At 41.5% G+C, this 27,515-nt stretch overlaps 1 protein-coding gene across 1 annotated transcript in view; it reads right to left on the minus strand.

Annotated features, from left to right (window-relative positions):
• Positions 1–27,515, minus strand: part of ANOS1 (anosmin 1) — a 195,581-nt gene that overhangs the window by 86,865 nt on the left and 81,201 nt on the right. The gene's annotated exons all lie outside the window — the stretch shown is intronic.

Genomic DNA, 27,515 nt, shown 5'->3' on the forward strand with positions numbered 1-27,515 from the left:
TGACACAATACACTTAAAGTGATGAAAGGGAAGAACCTACAACCAAGATTACTCTACCAGGCAAGGATCTCATTCAGATTCAATGAAGAAATCAAGAACTCTACGGACAAGCAAAAGCTAAGAGAATTCAGCACCACCAAACAAGCTCTACAACAAATGCTAAAGAAACTCCTCTAAGTAGGAAACACAAGACAAGAAAAGGACCTACAAAAACAAACCCAAAACAATTAACAAAATGGTAATAGGAAGATACATATCGATAATTACCTTAAATGTGAATGGTTTAAATGCTCCAACCAAAAGACACAGTCTCACTAAATGAATACAAAAACAAGACCCATATATATGCTGTCTACAAGAGACCCACTTCAGACCTAGGGACACATACAGACTGAAAGTGAGGGGATGGAAAAAGATATTCCATGCAAATGGAAATCAAAAGAAACCTGGAGTAGCAATACTCACATCAGATAAAATAAACTTTAAAATAAAGAATGTTACAAGAGACAAGGAAGGACACTACATAATGATCAAGGGATCAATCCAAGAAGAAGATATAACAATTATAAATATATATGCACCCAACAGAGCAGCACCTCAATACATAAGGCAAATGCTAACAGCTATAAAAGAGGAAACTGGGCTTCCCTGGTGGCGCAGTGGTTGAGAGTCTGCCTACCGATGCAGGGGACACGGGTTCGTGCCCCGGTCTGGGAGGATCCCACATGCCGCGGAGCAGCTGGGCCCGTGAGCCATGGCCGCTGAGCCTGCGTGTCCGGAGCCTGTGCTCCACAATGGGAGAGGCCACAACAGTGAGAGGCCCACGTACAGCAAAAAAAAAAAAAAAAAAAAAAAGAGGAAACTGACAGTAACACAATAATAGTGGGAGACTTTAACACCTCACTTGTTAAATGGACAGATCATCCAGACAGAAAATTAATAAGGAAACACAAGCTTTAAATGACATAATAGACAAGATAGATTTAATTGATATTTATAGGACATTCCATCCAAAAACAGCAGATTACACTTTTGTGTCAAGTGAACACGGAACATTCTCCAGGATAGATCACATCTTTGGTCACTAATCAAGCCTTGGTAAATTTAAGAAAACTGAAATTGTATCAAGCATTTTTTCTGACCACAATGCTGTGGGATTAGAAATTACATGGAAAAAATGTAAAACACACAAACACATGGAGGCTAAACAATACATTGCTAAATAACTAAGAGATCAATGAAGAAATCAAAGAGGAAATCAAAATATACCTAGAGGCAAATGACAATGAAAAAACAATGATCCAAAACCTATGGGATGAAGCAAAAGCAATTCTAAGAGGGAAGTTGATAGCAATACAATCCTACCTCAAAAAACAACAAAAATCTCAAATAAACAATCTAACTTTACTGCTAAGGGAGCTAGAGGAAGAAGAACAAACAAAACCCAAAGTTACTAGAAGGAAAGAAATCATAAAGATCAGAGCAGAAGTAAATGAAATAGAAACAAAGAAAACAATAGCAAAGGTCAATAAAACTAAAAGCTGGTTCTTTGAGAAGATAAACAAAATTGATAAACCTTTAGCCAGACTCATCAGAGAGGGAGAGGACTCAAATAAAATTAGAAATGAAAAAGGAGAAGTTACAACAGACACCGCAGAAATACAAAGCATCGCAAGAGACTAACAAAAGCAACTCTGCCAATAAAATGGACAACCTGGAAGAAATGGACAAATTCTTAGAAAGGTATAACCTTCCAAGACTGTACCAGGAAGAAATAGAAAACATGAACAGACAAATCACAAGTAATGAAATTGAAACTGTGATTTAAAAAAAAAATCTTCCAACAGGGACTTCCCCGGTGGCACAGTGGTTAAGACTCCAAGCTCCCAATGCAGGGGGCCTGGGTTCAATCCCTGGTCAGGGAACTAGATCCCACATGCATGCCACAACTAAGAGTTTGCATGCTGCAAGTAAGGAGCCCTCGAGCCACAACTAAAGGAGCCCACAAGCAGCAACTAAGGGGCCTACCTGCTGCAACTAAGACCCAGTGCAACCAAATAAATAAATAAATATTAAAAAATAATCTTCCAACAAACAAAAGTCCAGAACCAGATGGCTTCACAGGTGAATTCTACCAAATATTTAGAGAAGACCTAACACTTCTCAAACTCTTCCAAAAATTTGCAAAAGAAGGAACACTCCCAAACTCATTCTATGAGACCACCATCACCCTGATACCAAAACCAGACAAAGAAACTACAAAAAAAGAAAATTAGAGACTAATATCACTGATGAATATAGATGCAAAAATCCTCAACAAAATACTAGCAAACAGAATCCAACAGCACATTAAAAGGATCAGACACCATGATCAAGTGGGATTTATCCCAGGGATGCAAGGATTCTTCAGTATACGTAAATCAATCATGTGGTACACCATATTAACAAATTGAAGGAGAAAAACCATATGATCATCTCAATAGATGCAGAAAAAGCTTTTCACAAAATTCAACACCCATTTATGATGAAAACTCTCCAGAAAGTAGGCATAGAGGGAACCTACCTCAACATAATAAAGGCCATATATGACAAACCCACAGCAAACATCATTCTCAATGCTGAAAAACTGAAAGCATTTTCTCTAAGATCAGGAACAAGACAAGGATGTCCACTCTCACCACTCTTATTCAACAGTTTTGGAAGGCATAGCCACAGCAATCAGAGAAGAGAAAGAAATAAAAGGAATACAAATTAGAAAATAAGGAGTAAAACTGCCACTGTTTGCAGATGACATGGTACTATACATAGAGAATCCTAAAGATGCCACCAGAAAACTACTAGAGCTAATCAATGAATTTGGTAAAGTTGCAGGATACAAAATTAATACACAGTAACCTCTTGCATTCCTGTACACTAACAACAAAAAATCATAAAGAGAAATTAAGGAAACGATCCCATTCACCATTGCAACAAAAAGAATAAAAAACCTAGGAATAAACCTACCTAAGGAGGTAAAAGACCTGTACTCAAAAAACTTTAAGACACTGATGAAAGAAATCAAAGATGACACAAACAGATGGAGAGATATACCATGTTTTCAGATTGGAAGAATCAATATTGTGAAAATGAAGATACTACCCAAAGCAATCTAGAGATTCAGGGCAATCCCTATGAAATTACCAATGGCATTTTTTACAGAACTAGAACAAAAAAATCTTAAAATTTGTATGGAGACACAAAAGACCCTGAATAGCCAAAGCAATCCTGAGGGAAAATAATGGAGCTGGAGGAATCAGACTCCCTGACTTCAGAATATACTATAAAGCTACAGTAATCAAGAGAGTATGGTACTGGCACAAAAACAGAAATATAGATCAATGGAACAGGATAGAAAGCCCAGAGATAAACCCATGCACGTATAGTCACCTAATCTATGACAAAGGAGGCAAGGATATACAATGGAGAAAAGACAGCCTCTTCAATAAGCAGTGCTGGGAAAACTGGACAGCTACATGTAAAAGAATGAAATTAGAACACTTCCTAACACCATACACAAAAATAAACTCACAATGGATTAAAGACCTAAATGTTAGACTGGACACTATAAAACTCTTAGAGGAAAACATAAGAAGAACACTCTTTGACATAAATCACAGCAAGATCTTTTTTGACCCACCTCCTAAAGTAATGGAAATAAAACCAAAATAAACAGGGGGACCTAATGAAACGTCAAAGCTTTTGCACAGCAAAGGAAACTATAAACAAGATGAAAAGACAACCCTCAGGATGGGAGAAAATATTTGCAAACATATCAATGGAAAAAGGATTAACCTACAAAATATATATAAACAGCTCATGCAGCTCAGTATTAAAAAAACAACCCAATCAAAAAATGGGCAGAAGACCTAAACAGATATTTCTCCAAAGAAGACATACAGATGGCCAAGAAGCACATGAAAAGCTTCTCACCATCACTAATTATTAGAGAAACACAAATCAAAACTACAATGAGGTATCATCTCACACTGGTTAGAATGGGCATCATCAGAAAAGCTACAAACAACAAATGCTGGAGGGGGTGTGGAGAAAAGGGAACCCTCTTGCACTGTTGGTGGGAATCTAAATTGATACAGCCACTATGGAGAACAGTATGGAGGTTCCTTAAAAAACTACAAATACAACTACCATATGACCCAGCAATCCCACTACTGGGCATATACCCAGAGAAAACCATAATTCAAAAAGATACATGCGCCCCAATGTTCACTGCAGTACTATTTACAATAGCCAGGTCATGGAAGCAACCTAAATGCCCATCGACAGACGAATGGATAAAGACAATGTGGTACATATATGCAATGGAATATTACTCAGCCATAAAAAGGAATGAAATTGGGTCATTTGTAGAGACGTGGATGGACCTAGAGACTGTCATACAGAGTGAAGTAAGTCAGAAAGAGAAAAACAAATATCGTATATTAATGTATATATGTGGAATCTAGAGAAATGGTACAGATGAACTGGTTTGCAAGGCAGAAATAGAGACACAGATGTAGAGAACAAATGTATGGACACCAAGCGGGGAAAGCAGCGGGGGTTGTTGTTGGTGGTGGGTTGCACTGGGAGATTGGGATTGACATGTATACACTAATACATATAAAATAGATAACAAATAAGAGTCTGCTGTATAAGAAAAATAAATAAAATAAATTCAAAAAAATTAGGGATAAATCTGATTAAAAAATGTCAAGACCTATATGCTGAAAACCCAAAATACTTTTAAGTGAAGTTAAAAAAGAAATAAATAGGGCTTCCCTGGTGGCGCAGTGGTTGAGAGTCCACCTGCCGATGCAGGGGACATGGGTTCATGTCCCGGTCCAGGAAGATCCCACATGCTGCGGAGCGGCTGGGCCCGTGAGCCATGGCCGCTGCGCCTGCGCGTCCGGAGCCTGAGCTCCGCAACGGGAGAGGCCGCAACAGTGAGAGGCCCGCGTACCGCAAAAAAAAAAAAAAAAAAAGAAAAGAAAGTGAGAGATATGTTGTGTTTAAAATACATAAATAAAAAATAAAATGTACCGTAATATAAAACATGTTGATACAATATTCCACTCATGGCGTAGTGAGCAATGAGACTTTGTGACATTTACTACATTTACTACAATATTCTTATCATTTAGTTGCAGCTCAATAAACACCTGCTGAATAAATTTATTGATAAATTGAAATGTTTTTAGAACTATTACCTAGGACTGGGATACCCAAGTACTTCTAGAGACGAAGCAAATAATGAGGAAGAGTGAAGGGGGTAAATTCTGGATAACTGGGGTGACAAAAAGAATGGGAAACTGGAGAGGTCAGCCCATATCCAGGAAACAGCTGCTCTTTACTGCCTTCTGGCTGTTTTCCAGAATTGCCTGACACTCAAACTTTACAGAGAAGCCAATGATGCAGAAGTTATATAAACCCTTCCAACTTTTAAATATATTGTACAACACTGTATAGGTCTTTTTTATTGTAATTAATTTATATTATAATATACTAGAGGGAATCCCCTGGTGGTCCAGTGGTTAGGACTCCATGCCTCCACTGCAGGGAACCCAGGCTTGATCCTGTAAGCTGCGTGGCGTGGCTTAAAAAAAATAAAAAATAAGGGCTTCCCTGGTGGCGCAGTGGTTGAGAGTCCGCCTGCCGATGCAGGGGACACGGGTTCGTGCCCCGATCCCGGAAGATCCCACATGCAGCGGAGCGGCTGGGCCCGCGAGCCATGGCCGCGGAGCCTGTGTGTCCGGAGCCTGTGCTCCGCAACGGGAGAGGCCACAGCAGTGAGAGGCCCGCGTACAGCAAAAAAAAAAAAAAAAAAAAAAAAAAAAAATAAAAATAAAAAAGATAGTAGGTAAATTTTTTAAATTGCTCTAAGTAAGTGGTTCTGAAATGGGAGTGATTTTGGCAATGTGTGAAATCATTTTGTTATGATTAAGGGGAGAGGTACTGGCTTCTTGGGGGTGAGGCTAGGGATGCTGCTTAAACATCCTCCAGGGCCCAGACAGCACTCACATGGTAAAAAAAATTATCTGACTCCAGATGTTAACAGTGCCAAGGTTGAGAATTTTTGAACAACACGCAAAGGAACCACAGTAACAGGGATGGTCCTGAGAAACAACTTCCCCAGGATGGAGGAGTAAATGCTACTCAGCACCATGACCTGCAATCATGGAACAATTCTACACATTTTGGGCACATTCATCCTTCTAAAACACGGTTTTGAAGATGTGAGGTCACTGATACAATTAGTCAAGAATTATCGAATTTAACCTGAAGTACATGGTTTTACATTCAAAACGTCTGGTCAACCAGCAAATCCTGTCCAACCAACTCCTTCAACCTCCTGTGAATTGCTTCCAGTGAAGCTGGTTGCTTTTCTGTTCCCCCAAAACAAGATCCTTTCTAATTCCACTCCGTTACGATATGTCTTCCTGACAGACAAGCTATCCTGCCTTCTCCACTCAGATCAGTAGCTGCTTCAAACCATCTATGTTTGGCCACTGCTGTCCACACAGCGCACACTGATCTATCTGCCCTCTCTGCAGCCATGTAGCATTTAGAGTTCCCCCCAAGAATTCTCACATTTTTGACTGATTTGTGGAGCCTGTGACTTGTATTAAAGTTACACTACCTCCAGATCCTCTTGAGGAGGGAATATGTCTGCTAACCCTTTTATAATCCCTCACAAGGCATATGGGACTGAGCATGCAAACAAGAGAACAGATTATAAAAAACAAGCCATGTGCACCACGGAATGGAAAGCCTTGGTTTGAGCCCTAACTTGGCCATGTGTCTAATCTACAACTGAGAAAATCACGTTATCTATTTAGCCTCAGCTTGATAATTCAAATATGAGAACACAATCCTCCATATTAACTTGTTAAACTATTACTGAATGTGAGAGAATCTTTACAGATTTATGGAGCATGTTTAAAATGATTTGTTCAGTGGAGCCTCATAGCAACAAAACTACGGAAGTGTGTAAAATTAGGTGCTATTATTCTCACATTTTAGAGAGAGGAAATTGCAGTTTAGAGAGGTTGAGGAAACAAAGCAAGTGACTGTGGGTGAGGCTATGGGAATTGGAATTTGGAGCCACGCTTTGGCACACTGCAAGGAATGTTATTTCCATTATAAAGCACTGCCCCATTTACGCCACATGCTACAAGAGCTTAAAGAGATGAGATATGTGACAGGGATTTGGAAACTGAAGAGCAGTCTGCAAATCTATGAGATTACTAAATTATTATGATCCCAAGGAGGATTCAGTTCCAGAATGCCCTAGGTGCTACAAATTCCAAGGTATTTATGTATACCACAGACAAAGAGATCCCACTCCTCTGAGCCAAAGTACTGACAAAGAAGAAAATTATTGATATTGCTTTGGTGAACTACCATCTGGACAGTTTAGCACAGAGTTCCATACCTTACACTTAACCCAAAACTTCCACGCAAAAGTACAGAAAAGGAAATTACATTACCTAAATGGCAATCACAAAGAATTCTGAGGCAAAAAAGTTTCCTATAAAATTCAAATTTTCACACATGCCCAGTCCTCAAGGAAACAGAACCCATAATTACATTATGTTAAATAGACAGAACCCACGTTAAAACAAAGCAGCCAGCATTCCATACTTTTCAACCTGATCAAATTAACTTCTGCTAAATCAATGAATGTGGATTCATATTTCCTATGTGCGAAGTGCTCGTCGACTCACCAAGGTGGGGGAAATCTGGTCGAAATTTGTTCCGCCTTGAGGTAGTCTATAATCTCCATGGGAGAAAAGCATGCAAATAAATCAGTCTACAGCAACAAAGTATACAATAAGTGATAGAAGAATAAAGTCCCATAAGAAACCAAGGAAGTGGTATGTTGTTCCATATGGGATAACTGGAGAGGATTTCACAGAACTGAGGGCTCATGAATTAGCTTAGAAGGTTGAGGAGGACCTGATCAATTGTAAATAGATTTGGGGCCTGGATGATGTCGTAAATATGTGGAGTGTGTGAGCTGAAAAAGAAGACGCAATAAAACCCAAGGCTAGGAAGATGGCCCCTGGAATTCAATGAGAGCCACTGACAGTCTTAGAAAGGAGTTGCTTGCCCCCATCTGTGCTTAAAATGACTTGAGTGTTAGAACAGGAGATGGATTACGGAGGCAAAATATGCAGCAAATGAAACCAGAGCAAAGGTTTTACAATTTCTTCCAAACCTTCTCTCCAGCACTTCTATACGCCATTTGGATGGAAGAGGACCTTGGGTGAAAGGAAAAGAAAAAGCAACCTATGAAAGGCAACGTGGGAGAAGTGAGAATGGGAAAGGCACCCGACTTCCTAACCTCACTCGGAAAGGAGCTGACTGTGCCACTATGACGGAGGGTGCAGGCGAAACAAACACGGGGCAAGAGGTGGAATTAAGCGTTTAACCTGATGAGCTTGAGCTGTCAAGTGGATATACAGGGAAGGATGCCCACTGGAATTATGGACACACAGTTCTGGAGAAAGGGTAAAGCTAATGACAAGCATTTACAGGTTTCTTTTCTCTTTCTTTCTACACCATGCATTCATTTCTTTCATAAACATGTGCTGACTGCCATCACCACGGCGTCATGCTAAGTGATGGGTCTGTTAAATGTATGAATTACACACACACACACACACACCTGCCTTCAAGTTCTTCACAGTCTAGAAAGGTAAACAAGGCATGTTCACTTTTAAGCAAAAGTCGAAGATGACACATGTCAAAAGGAAGCAGAGAAAATATGAAGTTGGCATGTCAAGAATTTGGGGGGCCGGGATATATGAGAGCTAGAATGGCAACACTGAGGCGAGCTCACAGTTCAGCAAAATGTTTCTGTGTGATCTCTCTTGCCCCCTCTTCTGTATTTGTGCCCGGGGAGACTGAAAAAGAAGGGACTGGAACATACTGGTAGGCAGAAAAAAAGGATCAGGTGGAGGGGGTCTGACTGAAGATGTAGGAGAAATGGGAAATAATCAATAGACCCAGGTCCCAGAAGTTGTGCAGGGGTTACAACATGGAAACACAGAAGTTTAGAAAGGCAAGCATCTTTGATGGCATCTAACCCAACCCTACATCTTCCAGATTTGGGAACTAAAACATCTTTACAGGAGCAATGGCTGGGTAGCAGGATTCAAGTCCAGGGCTCCATTTGTGATTGGACACACACCATTCAATTCACTGCTGAGCTTAGAGGATGTAAGAATCTGGAGGCAGAGACACACAACAATGGTCATGAGAAGCACAATCTGTCCCTAGTTTTCCAGTGTGGTGAGAAAGTGCTGATGATTAGATGTGTGTGCCCTTCTAGGGGCAATTCTGGTGACTGAGCTTGAGAGGTCCTGAGTTGACAGACAACACAGGTGAGGGACACAGAAACTGACGATTCCAGCCAGGTCTGAGGTTTCTGATACATGAAAGAGTAACATTTGCCCAAGAGGATTCTTTCAGAATAAAAACTTTAATGATCACATTTTTAAATGCCCGTAGGTAGTAGGTACTCAGTGAATGAGATTCCCTTCCATTTCTAGAAGACCAAAAAGGAGAATTAATTTTAGTTCTTTCATATTTCCCTGATATCTACCTTTGTTTCTTTTAATTAAAGAAGAAAATAAATCTTCTTTTAAGTCTAGTCTCTCAAGCATGTTCCAATAATTGTTTTAAAAGTGCCAATTTTTTGCCCAAATTCCAACAGCTATGGATGGGTGGGGTGGCATGTTCTTGCGTATGCGGCCGGAAGGTGGAATCAGAAGGAAAAATCTGAGACTAGAGCACCATACGTTTTATAGGACATATGGTATGCTCTCACACACAAAAAATGTTCTGTTAAAAAAAAAAAGTTAAATAGTGATTTATATTTAATTTTTCTCTGGATGGTTGGATGGATGTAAAGAATAAATTTGGGGTTCCAGAAAAAAAAATCCACTTTTCATTTCATACAGGTATATACTCATAGTATATAATAATGCCAGCAATAGACGTTTCCAAAGACCTTTTCTGTTTCCTGAATTAATGGCAGCAAGTTTCTCTAGGAAACTGTAGATCTGTTTTTTAGATGGAAGCGTTTTTTCCCCCAATATATTTCCTGAAATATGTGCACCATACTGGCTTTAGACGTATTCAGTGACTCTCTCCAGCTCTAAATTGGTATAGAAATTGTTACAATCCCGTTGTGTCAAAAAGTGTACCATGTCTTGCCAAAATAATGAAATCTTTTGGCAGTCAGCCCACGGAAGTACAGTTGAACAAGCAGCAGGGCCTAAACCCGAGAGGATCAGCATGCCAGCCCAGCACAGCAATGTCACACCTCAAGACATCTCACATCAGAAGTCAACTTTCTCTGAAACACTCAAAGGATAGTTACTCTCCTGCCACGATGCTGAGTTATGGAATTTAAGGGGAAAAAAATGTCATGAAGAATCTAGGGGTAAGACAGGAATAAAGACACAGACCTACTAGGGCATGGACTTGAGGATATGGGGAGGGGGAAGGGTAAGCTGGGACAAAGTGAGAGAGTGGCATGGACATATATACACTACCAAACGTAAGGTAGATAGCTAGTGGGAAGCAGCCGCATAGGGAGATCAGCTCGGTGCTTTGTGACCACCTGGAGGGGTGGGATAGGGAGGGTGGGAGGGAGGGAGACGCAAGAGGGAAGAGATATGGGAACATATGTATATGTATAACTGATTCACTTTGTTATAAAGCAGAAACTGACACACCATTGTAAAGCAATTATACTGCAATAAAGATGTTAAAAAAAAAGAAAGGAAAAAGAAATCTGGGCCTCATTTTATCACAACTACTGTTCACAATAAAGGGAATTCTAACTTCAAGAGCTCTTTTAGTTTCAGCGAAAGTATTTAGAAACAAACAAAAACAATTAAAATGGAAAAAAGAAACGAATTGAGGTAGTTATTATCAGAAAACCATCCTGTCACTGTCATTCTTTCTCATACCGTTATGCCTATTATTCAGTCTCTTGAAATAGATCTGTCAGGGGATTCTGTTTCATTAAAGACCAAACAGACTTTCTTAGCATCCAGATTTTCCACCTGATCATCTGCTATGGCATTTTGGCATAGTACTGAAGTTCCAAATAATAGCCCATGGTTACTTCTCGTATTAAAAAGATACAATGTATACCTGTATACATACCTGTAACATATAATATTGTACATCAAATATAGTTCAATTAAAAATTTTTGTAATAAAAAGTTTTTTAAAATAAAGGTAAAAAATATTAATAATGAAGAGAAAGTGACAACTTTACAGTGGAGAAAACTGGAGATAATACCTTAACTAAGTGATAAAGGATACATCCCCAGGAACAGGGAAACCCACCTGGTGTGCCCCGATGTGATGCACTGGTAAAAACAAAGCATCACCATCACTGAGGCAGTGTCCTGCCCAAAGGGCAGAACCTGAACTGAACCATGAGGAAGTATCAGACAAATCCAGAATGAGGCGCCTTGTACAAAGCAACAAGCCTCTAGTCTTAAAAAATACCAACATCGGGAACTTGCTGGCAAGACGACGGAATAGAAGGACGTGAGCTCACCCCTTCTTAGGAAAACACCAAAATCAAAAAAACAAAAACAAACGAACAAAAACACTGGAACCTACCAAAAAAGACCTTACATCCAAAGACAAAGAAGAAGCCACAACGAGACGATTCCTTTGTAAGAACTGGTCTCTCATCTTTGTATCTATGTGGTCGGTATTTGTAGGATTTTGAATTTACCCACATTAAAATTCATATTATTAGTTTCAAAAAAAAATACCAATATCATGAGAGGCAAAGAAGGGCTGAGGATTGCTTCCAGATGAAAGGAGAGTAAAGACATGTGACAATTAAACGCAAAGCATGCTGATGGGCCAGATCCTGAATCAGAGAAAACAATGCCAGACAGGACATTATTCACACAATTAGTGAAATTTAAAATTCAGACCAAATGGGAGATCTTAAGATTACATCAATGTGAAATTCTCTTAATTTGATTATTCCACGGCAGTTATGCAAGAGATGCATGCTGAAACATTTAGGCGTAAAGAGTCATGATGTCTGCAACTTACTTTTAAACGGTTGGGAAAAAAATAACAATTGTAAATGCACACATACACCTATATCTATCTATCTATCTAGAGAGAATGTGAAAAAGCAAATAAAACTTAACTGGTAAATCTAGGATGGGGTCAGAAACTAGAAACCAGGGACCAAATCTGACCCACCATGTGTTTTTGTAAATAAAATTTATTGGAACACAGACACACCCATTCATTTATGTATTGTCACTGGTTGCTTTTGGGCTACAATAGCCGAGTTGAATAGTTGAAACAGTTTGTATGGCCAAGAAAGGCAAAAATATTTATGTCTTTGTAAGAATGTTTGCTGTACTCTGATCTAGATGAAAGATATATGGAAGTTCTCTGTCCTATTCTCGTAACTTTTCTGAAGTGTTCTAAATGAAGTAAAAAATGAATAGATCAAAACAACAAGGTCCTACTGTAGAGCACAGGGAACTATATTCAATATCCTGAGATAAACCATAATGGAAAAGAATACAAAAAAGAATGTATATATGTGTATAACTGAGTCAGTTTGCTGTATAGCAGAAATTAACACAACATTGTAAATCAACTAGACTTCAAATTTTTAAAAATGAACACATCAAGTAATCTTAAAATTACTCAAAATCACAAATTTTCTTCAGCAGGCATCACTGAAATCTATTATGGACATAGACCTATGAGCAAAAGGTGATTTGAAAATTAGTAAAGCAGTTCTAAACAAGTTGTGGGAAGAAATGGAGACTTAGGGACAAAGGCTTGAGACCTGAAACCTCATAGTGACTGAGGGGCACGTCTTCCCACAGAATGGTTAACAAAAACCGTCTAGGCTCTGCAAAGTTGTATCTAACAGGTTCTATAAACAGGTGGTTTAAGGACAGCCTCAGGAACCCTGATGGCGCTGAGGCTGGAGCAGCCCCGTCATCCTGGAGTCCCAGGGTAATTCCATGGGGGGGGGGCGGTGTGACGACCCCAATCATCCCAACCCCTTGTCTTGGTTTCTGATTATAAACACAGGAAATGAGTTCACTCAGCCCTGTGGTCCAATTTGCCTCTGAAAATGTCCCTCCCTCCTTTGTACTAAAGGAACCATTCTTACAACATCAAAGCAAAACGTTTCTCACAATGAAAGTAGGAAATGAGTATAACCTACTTATTTTGCCTTTGCAAACCAGTCAGTGAGACGTCCTACATAATTATCAGCTTCCAGTAGTATCTGCACCTGCTGCCTAAATTCATACCTAAATTCTAAAATCAGCAGAATCAGCCCATCCCTATTACAAGTCCAACGAGGAAAAACTGATCCTGGTGTTTGGCCAAGGCAGGGATGTAACAGAAGGGTGTGTTCCATTTCCTCATCCTAACTTGAACATTTCCCTAAAGACGCCTGAGAATGGGCCCTCAGTGGGATACGGACTGCAGAAGCAGACAGCCCACCCAAATGATGTACACGACAAGACAGCCTTTCCTCTGGGAAAATTAAAAATGTATATTTCATCAGGGCGCTCAGCAAATCAACAATGGCTGGAGAATATTATCTCTATGTCATTTCAAAGTCAGATATCTCCCCCTCTCTCTCTCTCTCACATGCATGCATGCACGCACGCGCACATACACACACCGTTTTTTATTATAGTTTGATTACAGGCATGTGTCCTTTGCAGGCTATCAAATCAACGACTCATCTTTCTCCAATATTGACCCCCAGGTAATCAAAATAACTTGGGAAGCCTGTCTCCCAACATATGTCAGATTTTAGAGACTGAATTAAGAACGGTCTTGTGCTTTCATTCGATCAGATGCTGCGCAGCTCAAGAGGAATCCCTGGTCAGAGCGTCCTGCGGGTTTAACCAGCCAGGTCCCGCTCCCTCGTGAAAGCCGGAATGTAATCTGCACAGCATGCTTCCGCCAGCACGGAGGCCCAGGTTGAGGCACTGCTCCTGACATGCCACAGGCTGAATGGAGATTAGGAGTTCCCTGCCTTCATGCTACATTGAAAAGCTTAGGCAAGTCCAGCGTTGATCCTTATCTCTGTATATATTTTCTTCTACACATCTTCTTAACAATACACGATTCCTAAGAAATCACGTAATTGGTGGTGTCAGAGAACCGTGTCAATCGTACCCCCAAGCTGGGTGGCCTGCTGTCCTTTTGCCCTGAGCTACAGGCCTTATGATATCTTGCCTACGTCACAGGAGTAATTGAGTTTTCAATGTGGCCCTATAGTAAACCTCACGGAGGTACTTTTGAACTTATTTATAATACGTGCTCTGGGTTAATGAGATTATTTATGTCAGCAATATATATGAATGGCTTAGGCAGATGTACACTGTGGCTAACTATTTCCAAGAAGTCGAATCTATTTGTCTGAGAGGTGAGTGATTGTAGCAGCTACTCAGCAAGGACCCAGGAATGAAGCGAGTCCTTACAGTCAGACAAATCATCAGGAGTGTCAGTGCTAATCCTTTTCAGAGAGAAGCAGCTTGTTACACTGACAGCTTAATATGTATCTGTGTGGTTCGGCTGTCTGACACGTCAAGCTCCAGGAAGGCATGGCCTGCTCCTGAAAGGATGGGGGGGGGTGCTGAATCTCATAAGGACTTTCATGTTTCCTGTCTCCCGAGCCAGATCAAATCAGCCAGGCTTTGTTGACAGTAAAGGCCCTCTAGCACATTAGGGCATCCCTGAACAAACCCATTCAAATAGGCCTTATGCGGTAGGTCTGCTCAAAATTAACAAGTGAGTCGTAATATTCGTTAACCTTCCGGAAGCTGAAAACACTGGGGAGGAGGATATACGTTAGTTATGGGTGGGAGACCCTATTTCTATAGACCCTGTTTGCCCTTTAAACCAAACTTGGAACTTGCACAATCTCACTTGGATATTAAATTTTGTTCTCCCTTTAAAGACTGATCTTGAGGTTCTTGTGTCCAGTGGAATTCCATTATAATAAAACAGCAATTAAACCTACTTGTGAGCCCAATCAAAACTAGCAGCAAGGGCTTCCCTGGTGGCGCAGTAGTTGAGAGTCTGCCTGCCGATGCAGGGGACGCGGGTTCAAGCCCCGGTCCGGGAAGATCCCACATGCCGTGGAGCGGCTGGGCCCGTGAGCCATGGCTGCTGAGCCTGTGCTCCGCAACGGGAGAGGCCACGACAGTGAGAGGCCCGCGTACCACAACACAAAACAAAACTAGCAGCAGGAGCAAACTTAGTAAGTTTGGATCAGAATGAAGATTTGTTTAACGATTCAGATTGTGCACAAGGTCTAGAATAGACTTCTTTACACTGTGGGCAATGCAGATGTGGGTTTCTTTGCCAATTTCCCCTTGTACCTCTTTTGACCTGAAACACACAATGAAGGACCCAACCAAAGAAGTCTCCTCTTGCTGTTTTGCATGTCCCAACTCAGCTAATTCAACCCCATTTGATGAACTCTATGCTGACTCTCTCGACCACCTTACCCGCTCATTCATCCGTGGCTCTGCTGGACCAAAAAGGCCAGAAGAAGAAGGCACTTGCATCATCCCGACCAGGGCTACCCAACGTAAGACCACAGTGGGAATGCTCTATGTATGCATGGTCCAATATGGGAGCCATCAGCCATAGGAGGCAATTGAGAGCCTGAAATGTGGCCAGTGTAAATGAAAAAGTAAACACTTAATTTTACTTAATTTTAATTCATTTAAATTTGCAGAGCCATATGTGGCTAGTGGCAACCACCTTGGAGAGTGTTAAAAGAAAGTACAAGGGTGCACATTCAATACCCACTATACATACTCCTTCTAGTGGGAAAGCAAATAAAAACTACATTTCCCAGATGACTGTATCACTCAGATTCGGAATGCAGTTTGGCCACGGTAATGAATGCTCCAGGGCAAACTTTGAAGGCGGAAGTGAAGCAGAAGGTATTTTCTTGCTTTTCCCCTCTTCACCCTTTCAGAACTACTGTGGATGTGTGCAGGTTTTCTTCTGTCTTCACTCCTCAGCTTCCTAGATGTCTGAAGAGACTTCCCTGGGGGAGATTCCTAGCTCTGAGGTCATTGTTCTAGAGAGACCTCAGAACGAGCAAGGGGGTTGGCTCTGTATCGCTCTGGAGTCACCTCTGGATGTTTAGCGCAGAGCCCGTTCCTTCAACACTTCCAATCATTTTAGAAGCATTTAATTCCCTGTATTAAATTCCTTCTAGTTTATGTACCTAGAGTGGTTTGTTTTCTTCACTGACACTGGCTGACACAAGCAACTAGGAAGACAGATGTGCATTCAGGTTTAACCCCTACGCCATCAAAAACGCAAAATGTACCCATGGCTTCTCCCATTGTCTACTGTGTCACCCGCATTAGTTTATAAGCTCTGCCTTCACTTTGTTACCTCCCTAGCCCCTGCAAACGTATTTGTTGAGCCACATCCGTGTGTCCGACACCCTGAGAGACACGGGAAGTTCGTGGGCACATATGACAGGCAGTCTGCCTGCTTCAATCTTAAGTGTGATGGAGGGCAAAATTAATCAAGCCAGTGCAACACGTGGGATCAATACCATGGAATAAGGATGGAGAGAAGCACAGACGGGGACAACGTAACCCTAGCATAGAGCTGGACAAAGCTCTCTGCGTGAAGGGATGTCTAGGCTGTAAAAAGAATAATGAGTGGGAGAAGAATGCGTAGCAAAAGCAAGTGGGATGTTCTTGTCAAATCTGACCTTCAGAAGCATGAAAATAAAGCTGTAAATTTCGGCAATATAGATCCACCCCAGTAGTTTCTGCTGGGTTGTGAGATGGGAAACATACATGATTTATAACACACAGGCTACTGAGAGTAAACTTTAGCTGCTGGGCAAATGGAAGCTGGGATCTCAGCAGTCCTTAGAGTAATTGCCGAATGTGTTTCCAAAAGCATAGCAGACATGATGTCAAAGTGTAGAACGGAGGAAAGAAAATGACTCTGTTATTAAAGAAATTTATGTTCCCTTTATCAGAGACAAATGATCTAGCTTCCGTTTCTCCAGATATCCAGCGCCGTTTATAGAACCAATTCTTCAATTACCTAATAAATACAGCATGGAGAGAGCTGCTTTATGAAATGGTAAAATTCCTAAGATAGATTCCATGTACTTGAAAACAGCGTATATTAGGACGCTCCTATATTATAACAGACACGTGGGGTATTTATGACATAGCTGGTATATTACGACGGCTTTCTTCCATTTTAGGGGAGCTTAAAAATCGTCTCACCCACACATAAGATTATTTTGGAAATTTCAGACCCCATAAATCTGAGTTGGCAGCTCAATATAACTGGGCACCACTAAATTTGGTAGGTTAGCTGGCCAAGGACACGCAAGAGGAAAAGTAAAGGGTATTTCTGCCACAGGTTCTATTATTTTCTCCCAGTTCATTCAGTGTGTTGTCCACTTGTTATTTCCTGAGAGGGACCTAAAACACCTCGAATCTGCAGAATAAAGTAGAAGTGAAATCAGCCAAGACACCGTAATGTAGCCACATCACGGATGGCCAGCCACTCCGCTTTCTTCCTGACGGCACCTAATGAATGCACTTTTACACTCTGAGGAAGGCTTTTCTCCCACTTCTTGAACACGCTCGCAACGTCTCTACGTGTTGATACAAAACATTCGAAACATGTACCCCGTTATTAACTTTAAGCAGGAAATGTGAGTGAAGCGTACACAGACTTCATTGCAAAGAGCATTCCAGGGGCTTCCCTGGTGGCGTAGTGGTTGAGAGTCCGCCTGCCGATGCGGGGGACACGGGTTCGTGCCCCGATCCCGGAGGATCCCACATGCCGCGGAGCGGCTGGGCCCGCGAGCCATGGCCGCGGAGCCTGCGCGTCCGGAGCCTGTGCTCCGCAACGGGAGAGGCCACAACAGTGAGAGGCCCGCGTACAGCAAAAAAAAAAAAGAGCATTCCAGCGCCTGCAGGAGAGAGAGTTTGCTAAACACTTTTAGAGACTCCAGGCTTGTCTGATAAGGTAAGTCCTCCCGTGAAGTGAGGAGTTTCTCCCTCTTCTAGCTTTTATTTTTTGGACACGAAGCTGCCCTTGCTGTTTGTTAATGAGGAGAAGCCAGGGGCCTTCCTGTGCAGAGAAGACTCCAGTCTTCCTCTCCAGCCCTCCCCCGCACTCCCCCCCCACAGTGACCCAGTGACAACAAAATGCTCTTGGGCCGGGTGGACGGCTCCTCAGGAGACTTACAGACCACCTAGCAATCAAAGAAGGGGGGGCAGGCTGCCTTTGTGCGGGGGTACTTTGTCCAACCTCCCCCCCGCCCTCCCTCCCGGACACCCTCACCACTGCCCCGCATGGCTAGGCAGCCAGAGGCAAGGGCTTTTCACTCCGAATTTCACGGCCTGATAAAATGCAGGGGCTGTTTCCCGGGGGACCTGAAAGCCCTCCTTTGTGAGCCGTGGAGGGTCAGGTTAAGTCCTGCGTTTTGGCAGCAGGCATCTGTTTGTCTTCAGCGAGGTCTCCTAATGGGGGGGGGGGAACCCGTTGCAGGGAGGGGGTTTCGTCTTCGCGGGGGCAAGTCCCCGCCTGCCACTCGACAGAAATCAGGCACATGTAAATCGGCTGCCCACCGCACTGAGGGCCCTACCAAATCAATGCGGTTAAGCCGTGAGACACGGAGCCTTCTCTGTCCTGCAGACTTGGCTCTCAACGTGTTGCTCTAAAGAGAAAAAAAAGCAAAGCCTAGCCTTTTGCTCACACTTTTTAATTAGCAAAAAGAACCTGCAAAAAATAGTATTGGAAATATTGAAGATCTGTTTCTTGGGCTATTTTTTCTTCTGCTTGCAATAAAATCGTACACAGGACTTTGAAATGAATTCTTCTCGATTCAGGAACCCTGTTGGACTGTGAAGAGATATTTGCTATTCGAGGCGAATAAAGAGCCCATTCTATCTAAAGACAGTCTCTATGAGAAAAGCTTTACAGGACATGATTCATATCGATCATTTCTATGTTATAGCTACAATTTCAACTCCAGAAAAAAACCAGTGGGTAGAGATGGCCCCATCACTGACTATGACCCAAGTCAGGAGTTAAAAAACAGAGTTTTCTAATGTCGTTATAATCAACAGAGCAATGCTTTCTCACTGTAACACGACTGTACTTCCTTCTCCGATGTTCTTTAAGACTATACCTCAATAGCTCAGCTTATATGAAGAAAAAGAAACATTTTTAAAGTATGAGGAAACTACTGGAAATAAGTGGGTTAGTCAGACATATGGAATGCCCAAAGAGTAAGGAATTTTACAGGGGAGAAAGCAATAAAAAATAATATATTTTATGACTCTGAAGGGTCATAAACATAACCAGATACATACACACACACACACAGAGCAAAGAAATAAAAGCAACACATTGCCAACTATCTAATTCATCGCTGTTAAACGAGAGAATAATCAATAATCAGATGTGTGGAAAGAGAAAAAAAGAGGCTTCAGGACAGTGGTCAGTGAAATAAAATAGGGATCCTCATATGTACCTTCTCATTAAACTATTATTTCTTGTGATCCTTTTTCCCCACTGTCACTTAGGTAGATGCAATTATCCCACCAATCTTCTTAAAAGAAAGACAATATCACTGGAAAATCAATCCATCTCGTTAACAACTGTCAACCTTCTTTGACCCATTAGAATATTATAAAGAGAAAGTACAAGACCTGAAAATCAGAAGACTGAAAAGCAAATAACATACACAGGCATACACACACACAGATTCACATGCTATTTTGTTGGAAATCATCATGGATCTCTTAAAGCCCACAAGATATCACCTCGAATACCAAATGTAGACCCCAGTTATGCCCGTGTGCTCAAGGGAATGTGACTCTGAGGGAAGGTGGGTGTGTGCACGCACCCTCTTCATCTTTTCTCAACAGTACTAAGCAAATTTCCCCACAAGCTGATTTAAGGTTAGTGTTTAGTGTTCCAGAAAGGCATCCACTCTGGTTTTGTTTTGTTTTGTTATTGTTTTAATGTCAGGTGTGAGTTTTCTTATGTCAGGAACTTACAATGGGGACAAACAATGAAAAGAGTTTATCTTAATATTATAACAGACAACTCTAGGATAAAGTTAATGCACAAATTTCAGGATAAAATATGTCCAGTAGGTTTAGTAATTCCATCCGTGCCACCCAAAATTTGTAAACAAATGTTCATAACAGCACGCCTCATGATAGTCAAAAAGTGGAAACAACCCTAATGTACATTGCCTGAAGAATGAATAAAAATGAAAATGTACAATGGAATATTATTTGACAATGAAAAGTAATGAAACACTGATGTGATACGTGCTGCAGCATAAACGAACCTTAAAAACATTATACTTGGTGAGAGAAGCCAGAGAGAGAAAACAAGGTAGCGTACGATTCCATTTATATGAAATGTCCAGAAGGACCCAATCTACACAGGGACAGAAAATAGATGAGTGGTTCTCTAGGACTGGGGAAATGAGAGGGAACTGGGAGTGACTGCTAATGCCTACGGTGTTTTCTGAGGATGGTGTTGAAAATATCCTGTAATGGTGCTGATGGCTGCACAACTTTGCGAGGACACGAAAAACCAATGAATTATTTAAATAGGTAAATTGTACGGCATGTGAATTATATCTCAATAATGTTACTATTTTTAAAAATTATGTTTATAAATCCACCAATATGTAATTTTATTGAACAATAATCGAAAATGAAAGTCACATAGGTTAAAAATTTAGTCATCTTTGTCCCATTTTGAATAGATTCATGTTGTCAGACGCATCCATCCCATTCAGTGGGCTGAGCACAGAGATCAGTCTTTCTCAGGGTGTGAGCTTGGTCCCCTCCCCAGCATCTCACCAAGATTGGGATTCAGTCTGAAGGAGCACCCAGGGAGATGTGTCCACAGGGACTCCAGGTGATGCTTATGCAGGCTGAATTTGAGGACCACGATCCAAATGACAACAATTACTTCAAATCACTCTGAGACCGGAAGAAGACCTGGCCACATAAAAATGGGACTCTTTCTGAAGAACTTTCAATGTTTCTACTTCCATGTTAATTTTGGAATAATTATTTTCCATACAACATATTTAACCACCCACAAGCAATAAATCTAGAAGATGCTAGAAAACACTGACATTACCTTAAGTTTTATAGGGCAGTCAAAACATTTTTTTCTATTTGTTTGTCACCTGGGGGAAAAAAGACCTCTTGAAGATGAAATGACCTCTTGAAAAATAAATTCTAGACATACCAATGCAAGAACTGGCACTCCTTTATGGATTCCTGACATTGCATACGTTATCCAGCAAAGGTCTTTATAATAAAAAAAAATAGGAGGTGCGTTTGCAACTTGTAATCATTGGACTCCCTTCTAATCAATGTAGCAAAATGGCGTATCATCCCGAGATACTGGTGACTACAATTTTAAGCTAAAACCCCTCCACTGCCCTCATGAATCGGACCCTCCCATTCTAAGTTATATTAGTGTTCTGTTCTGCTTCTTTTGAAGATCTAGGTTGAAAGGAATGGCTTATGTGGTGTACCTTTTGGCCTCAACACTGTATTGGATGGGCTTCCCATATGTAATTTTGAAGTGAAATGCTTTTACCATAAAAGCACCCAATTTCAAATGCATGTTCCTCAACATGCAATTCAAGGCTCCTTGGGGGAGAAGTGCAACGAGGCAGAGGAACCCTGGCGCTGTGTGCAACCTCCCATCGACAGAGGGAGGTCAACGTGTCCGGCTGTCCAGCAGGAGAAGAAACGTCCACGCCCGCCGGACCCAGAAGGGTGACCCACAGGGCTCTCTGCAGACGCTGGCAAAGCACGAACTGACTGAGATTTCCAACTGCTGGCCTCCCTGAAGGAAGACTTCTTGTGTGGACCCTCAGATTCTACCTTCAATAACCCTGCCGACCTAATGCAGCGGTAGACGTAGACCAGTGTACTTTGTGTTTCTACTATCGCTTCCTCTTATTACATTTCTCCACTCACCTTTACTGTGCTATCGTGACGCTCTTTTGTTGTTTCAATTTATTTTGGAATTCATCCTATCTTTCTCTTCTCAGAGAAGAAACATGAACTCAAACATTGCCTGGAAGCTGGGTCTACCTGATGTAGTTTCGTATGTCTTTTCTTCTTGCACAAAAAGATCTGGGGAGGGAGGGTGGCTATATACAGATATAGAGATTCCCTCTGATTCTGGAAACAGACTTTTTTAAAATTCCCCATAATTTACTTTTTCAAAAGAGGCAAGACTATCCTTAGCTGTATCTAGGCATTTAGCCTATGGGAGTCTTTACCTGGGGAAGAAGAGTAGTAGCATGCAACGTGTCTATCGTAGGCTCTATGCTTCAAAATAGTAACAAACAGCAAAGGAAAAGCTGCAGAGTTCAAGAACAAGAGTAATAAATGCGGGACCATCAAGGAAGACGTGTTCAGGCACGTGAAATTTGAATTCTGTGGCCCAATGATTTTGGAAACTGCTGCCAGGATACTGAAGTGCTTTAAAAATGGCTACAAGGAAATGACATCATATGTCTCAGCATGAACATAAATGTAAAACATAACACCCATCTTGCATCCTTACTTGGCTACGATAAAAGCTTTATATCTTTTGTAGATTGCAATTATCAGTAAAGGCTATCCCTCCTCACCCCCGCCCCCACAAAAAAGGGAAACTCTTGAAGATAGAATCGTATTTTAAGAGACTACGTCATGCGTCATTTGGAGGCTACTAATGAAACCGAGGTTGAGGGCTTGACCCCCAAATGGCACAATTTGTCATATGCAAAGCAAACTCTCTTCTACCTTCTGAGCAGGCCTCTGCTACGTAATATACTGTTCACCTTATGGAACAGGCAGGGCTTCTCCTCCTAAGCACTCTGGACATTTGGGACCTTATATCCTTGCTGGGGGAGGCTGAGCCGTGTGCATTGTAGGATGTTAGCAACATCCTTGACCTCTACCCACTAAAGGCCGGCAGCACCTCCAGCCCCACGTACGAAAACCCAAAATATCTCAAAATATTGCCGAGTCCCCAACAGAGAACCAATAGGATGCGGTAAGAGCATATGAATAAATGGGTTTAAAACCATCAGCACCAAGGGGAAAAGCATTCAGAGCACGCCCTACTGATTCAGAATAGGAACGCTCATCCCCACAACATGGTTTTCTCAACAATATAATCCAGATTGTTAAAACCAGTAGGTCAGAATAGAAGTAATTCACTGTAACAATTCAAAGGGTGAAAGAAAAGGAAAATAAAGAACAATTATAACTAACACTTGAAAATAACTGTAGAGTTTAAAAGTATTTCCGCAGATCAACATTGTTTTGAATAATATTTCTGTGGTACTTTGGAATATTTATGTAAAGAAGTCAAATCTGTTAGCTTTTCAGTGAACAGAATGTTTCTAGCTAGAGGCTCTCTGAGAGATACTTTCCCTATTAGCTGTAAGCAGTAAGCAAATAAGTTACTATGTTCAACCTTGAGAAAAGACCTAAGATTTCCAGGAAGATGAGGGACAGAGAGAAAAATGAATCGTTACATTATTGAAATTCCCTCATTACACTCTCTTTAGCCAAAGGAGCACCTTAAACGCACACATTTTGATTGTACATCATTTAGTCACTCTGTTCTCTTCCACTCAGCCGTCTACTTGAGGGCAACAAACATCAAAACTTCCCATTTCCACTAAGCATTCAAAACCTGGTGAAGTGCATTAAATTGTAATGATGTTATAAATTGTTAGATGAGCCAATTAAAAGTAATGCTTCTCGGGTTAATCTTCATAGTGTAAAATAATTTATATGTTTCTTATAAAGTGGACCAATATGATATATTAAAACCGAATAATTATATCAAGATAATTTTATTGCAAAGGAAACAAATTTAATCAGGTCAAGTAAATGCTGAAAGAAAGCATCCAATAAGCCTTCAAACTAAGTTACTATTGGCCATAATTCTGGAGTCTAAAAGAAGCAAAGTAATTCAAAAGTGGGCCAATTTTTTCTCATTTTGTTATACCTAATCCAAGTTGAAGAACAACAATTCTTTAACACATGTTAACTTTATGTCCTTTATATTTTCAGTATATATTGTCACTTCATAAAATTAAAGAACCATAGAAATTTGTTACTCATATTAAGCAACAATACTGTATTTAAAATACTCCTATGAATCTCTAAGAGAACCAGTTACTCAACTGTCAGTTTTAACATATATGCTTATTTACTTACTAATTTACTTATTAATTTAATTTCCAGATGTTACTAAATAGCCAATGTTAACACATATGCTCATTTAATTAAATTTTAAAAAATTAATAACCAGTTTTAATATATACTTATAGACATGGACATATGGTATTCTAAAGGATTCTACACAGAACCAGGTGCACTCTAGATGTTTAATGAATAAAAACTGAACCCATGACTGAACATTGCCTTAAATCTCCTTTCTTTAATATAAAGAACCAAGCAAGGAATGGCAGTGTCCCAAGCCAGCAATTCCTTTCTCACCAGACCGTCCATTAAAGTGGTTCCAATAGAGAAAGGTTTACAGATGTGAAAATCCACTAGAAAAACGCTACACTGCTCCAGCCTACGTCTCTCCCAGGAATGACACCTGAATTCCCTTAGTACCCCAGGTATTTACAAAGGGGTTCATCCTTAACTCCAAGACACCTCATAAAATGCAAAATCAAAACGATCCCAACATCTCTGACGGTAAGAGGCATACAGGGATGGAATTGTTGAAACCAGACATGAGATGGAGAAAACAAAATACAAGACTTCATAAATCCTAAGAATGATCCAGAAGTGTCTAAAGGATGCCATTTTTCTGCTGAGAACGTTATGGTCCAGGGAGTTGACATATGTGACTAACACCATCTCATGACAAAACCAGGACTTGAAGACCCATCTCCTCACCTCCCCGCCAGCCCCCCATCATATGCCCCCGGCACTCACTCACCCAGTGGTCACAGCATCTTCCTGAGCCACGGAGAATGGCTACCACCACATTCTTCACTATATTTTCTGCCATAGCCCCATCACCGTCTTTTCTTATGCTCAGGAGGACGAGATTTTTGTCTCTGTGCTCAGGGATACTTTGCATGAGCAGGACGTACTCCACGAATGAGAGAGCAATCAGATTCCAGCGCCCCCAACCTCCACAGGACCAAGTCCTGTAATTGAACATTTCTCACAAACAGGAATTGTCATCTCACGCTTCACCAGCACCAAGTGGAGCTCCCACAAGGACCAGCTACTTCTGAGGTACCCCTTCCGGGGGCAGCAGGTGGCTGAGCCCTCCCTCCCTGGGTGCTGAAGTGAATTTCACAGGATGCTCCCCAAGTCGAAAGCTCACGGCACCTCACTCCATATAAGCCCCCTCCAAGGCCCTGGAAGAAGTCTTTGCTATGTGTCCACATATGAAATCTGCAAAATGAACATAGCTTCATTCGTTTTTCTTAACTATGTAAGCTTCCATTCCACACACCTCCAGTGTGTGATGGTGACAGGCTCCATTTTTGGCTAAGGGTTGGCTGGTATTCGTTTGATCTGCTGCCCACGATACCTGCCTGGGGGACCTGCCACCATCCCCTTGTGGGGACTGCAGTGTTTTCCAGAGTTCTCCAGGGTCTCTCCTGGGTGTGAAATTGTTGCCTCAGGATGTGCCTGTGACCCTGCCTGATGATGCACTTTCCATCTGCCCTTTACGAGAACATCCCCAAGGGCTCCTGGACCATCAGGAAAAGGCACATGAGAATCAGAGTGTCACAGGCACAGTGCTATTTGTAAAAAGAGAACAGCACTGTTACAATTCAGAGAGAACCAGAAGATGGGGTAAACAGAACAACTGTAGGAATTACCAACAGAGAGGATGGAAGATACCCTCCTATAAAATACAGTCTGAAAAAGGTGTAGGTTGATGATGAAGACTGCCACCCTCACAGGAGGCTGTCCTTTCAACCACACTGCCAGATCCAAGTAACAGGAGAGGTGTAGACAGGGGGGAAATCCAATTTGTAGTCACAGAGGGAGGACCGAGTGAAGACTATGTGAAAAGGAGTCAAGGCTTAACAGAACCAGTTTATCAATGAAAGACATTTCAAAGCCTTAAAAGGAAAATTACTAATGACCATTGCTAATTAATCATTCCACAGATTCTCATGCAAATGTCCTTTGGGTGGCTTTGATCCACACTGACACCTGAAAGAAAGCACACAGTGTCTCCAGACTGGACAGATGATTGGGAAAAATGGCCTGGCCGGGACACAGAGCCCTGTGCCGCGTACCCTGGGAACGCCGGGGCTGCTGGCACGGGGCGGCCAAGCACGCAGGTCCCTCCCAGCCTACCGGAGGGAATCAGAGATGCTCCAAGGTGGCCCGCCACCTCTCAAACCACAAAACACGTAGCCTGCTCCAAAGCAGGCGGCCTTCTCATGCCCTCTGTCTTCAAGCCAATGCAAATCACCTCCTAGACCCCTCCAATACTACCCTTTGCAGGAAAAGGAGCACAAAATACGTTAAGGCCTTGAAGAACAGGGGAGAAAATGTTAAATAAAATTAGCCAGAGATTAGCAAAGTCACGGAACTGTAGGGGGAAAAGAAGATTACTTGGGAGGGCTTAAAGAGAAAACCTTTTTCAGAACGATATTCTCATGTAATAGGAGACCAAGTGTCATCACTTTTATCTGATTTAGAACAGGAGTGTGTCTGAGGGACAGGCCTCTGATTTGTGGAATACTAAAGCAGGCGCTCTAAAAACCATTTAAAATGATATTAAATCAAGAAACAATTCCCCCCATTGAGATTTCTGCACTGGCTTCCACAAGGTCACACAATAAAACACTTCAGAGTGGAAAACGGCACGTACAAAACTCGGCAGATCACTGCCGCGTTTTTACCTATGTGAGATAAACTCCTGTCAAACCAGTAGTTTAGCTGAAATTGCATTTACTGCCCTAAAGCTCCCATCATAATTAGTGAGCAAAGGGATCAGAGGTCCTGGGTCAGGTTGAAACTTCCCCAGGGGACAGGCACTTCAGACAGCAGCCACAGAGAAGGCGGAGGTCACCAGCAACGGCCAGGGTACATTGAGGCCTTGGGTTTTGTTCTTAGGAAGAATTTTAAATGATATACATATTCATAAAAATAGAAAACTGACCTAAATTGGAAGTTAATGAGAAGAAATAAGGGGAAATGAGGTCATGAAGTGGAATCAATAATCTGATACCAAATTCCACCCTCCAAAGGCCTTAACGTGCGCTGAACAGAGGCCACAAATACTGGTCTCAGCTTTCGATGACCCAACAGGGAAAGGAGACCTTGACCGGTCCACATGGTTCACACATGTAGAAGTCAGAAGTAAGGAAGTAGCCTGCG

Source organism: Mesoplodon mirus, assembly GCF_964341445.2.
Source record: "Mesoplodon mirus genome assembly, chromosome: X".
Classification (NCBI taxonomy): Eukaryota; Metazoa; Chordata; class Mammalia; order Artiodactyla; family Ziphiidae; genus Mesoplodon; species Mesoplodon mirus.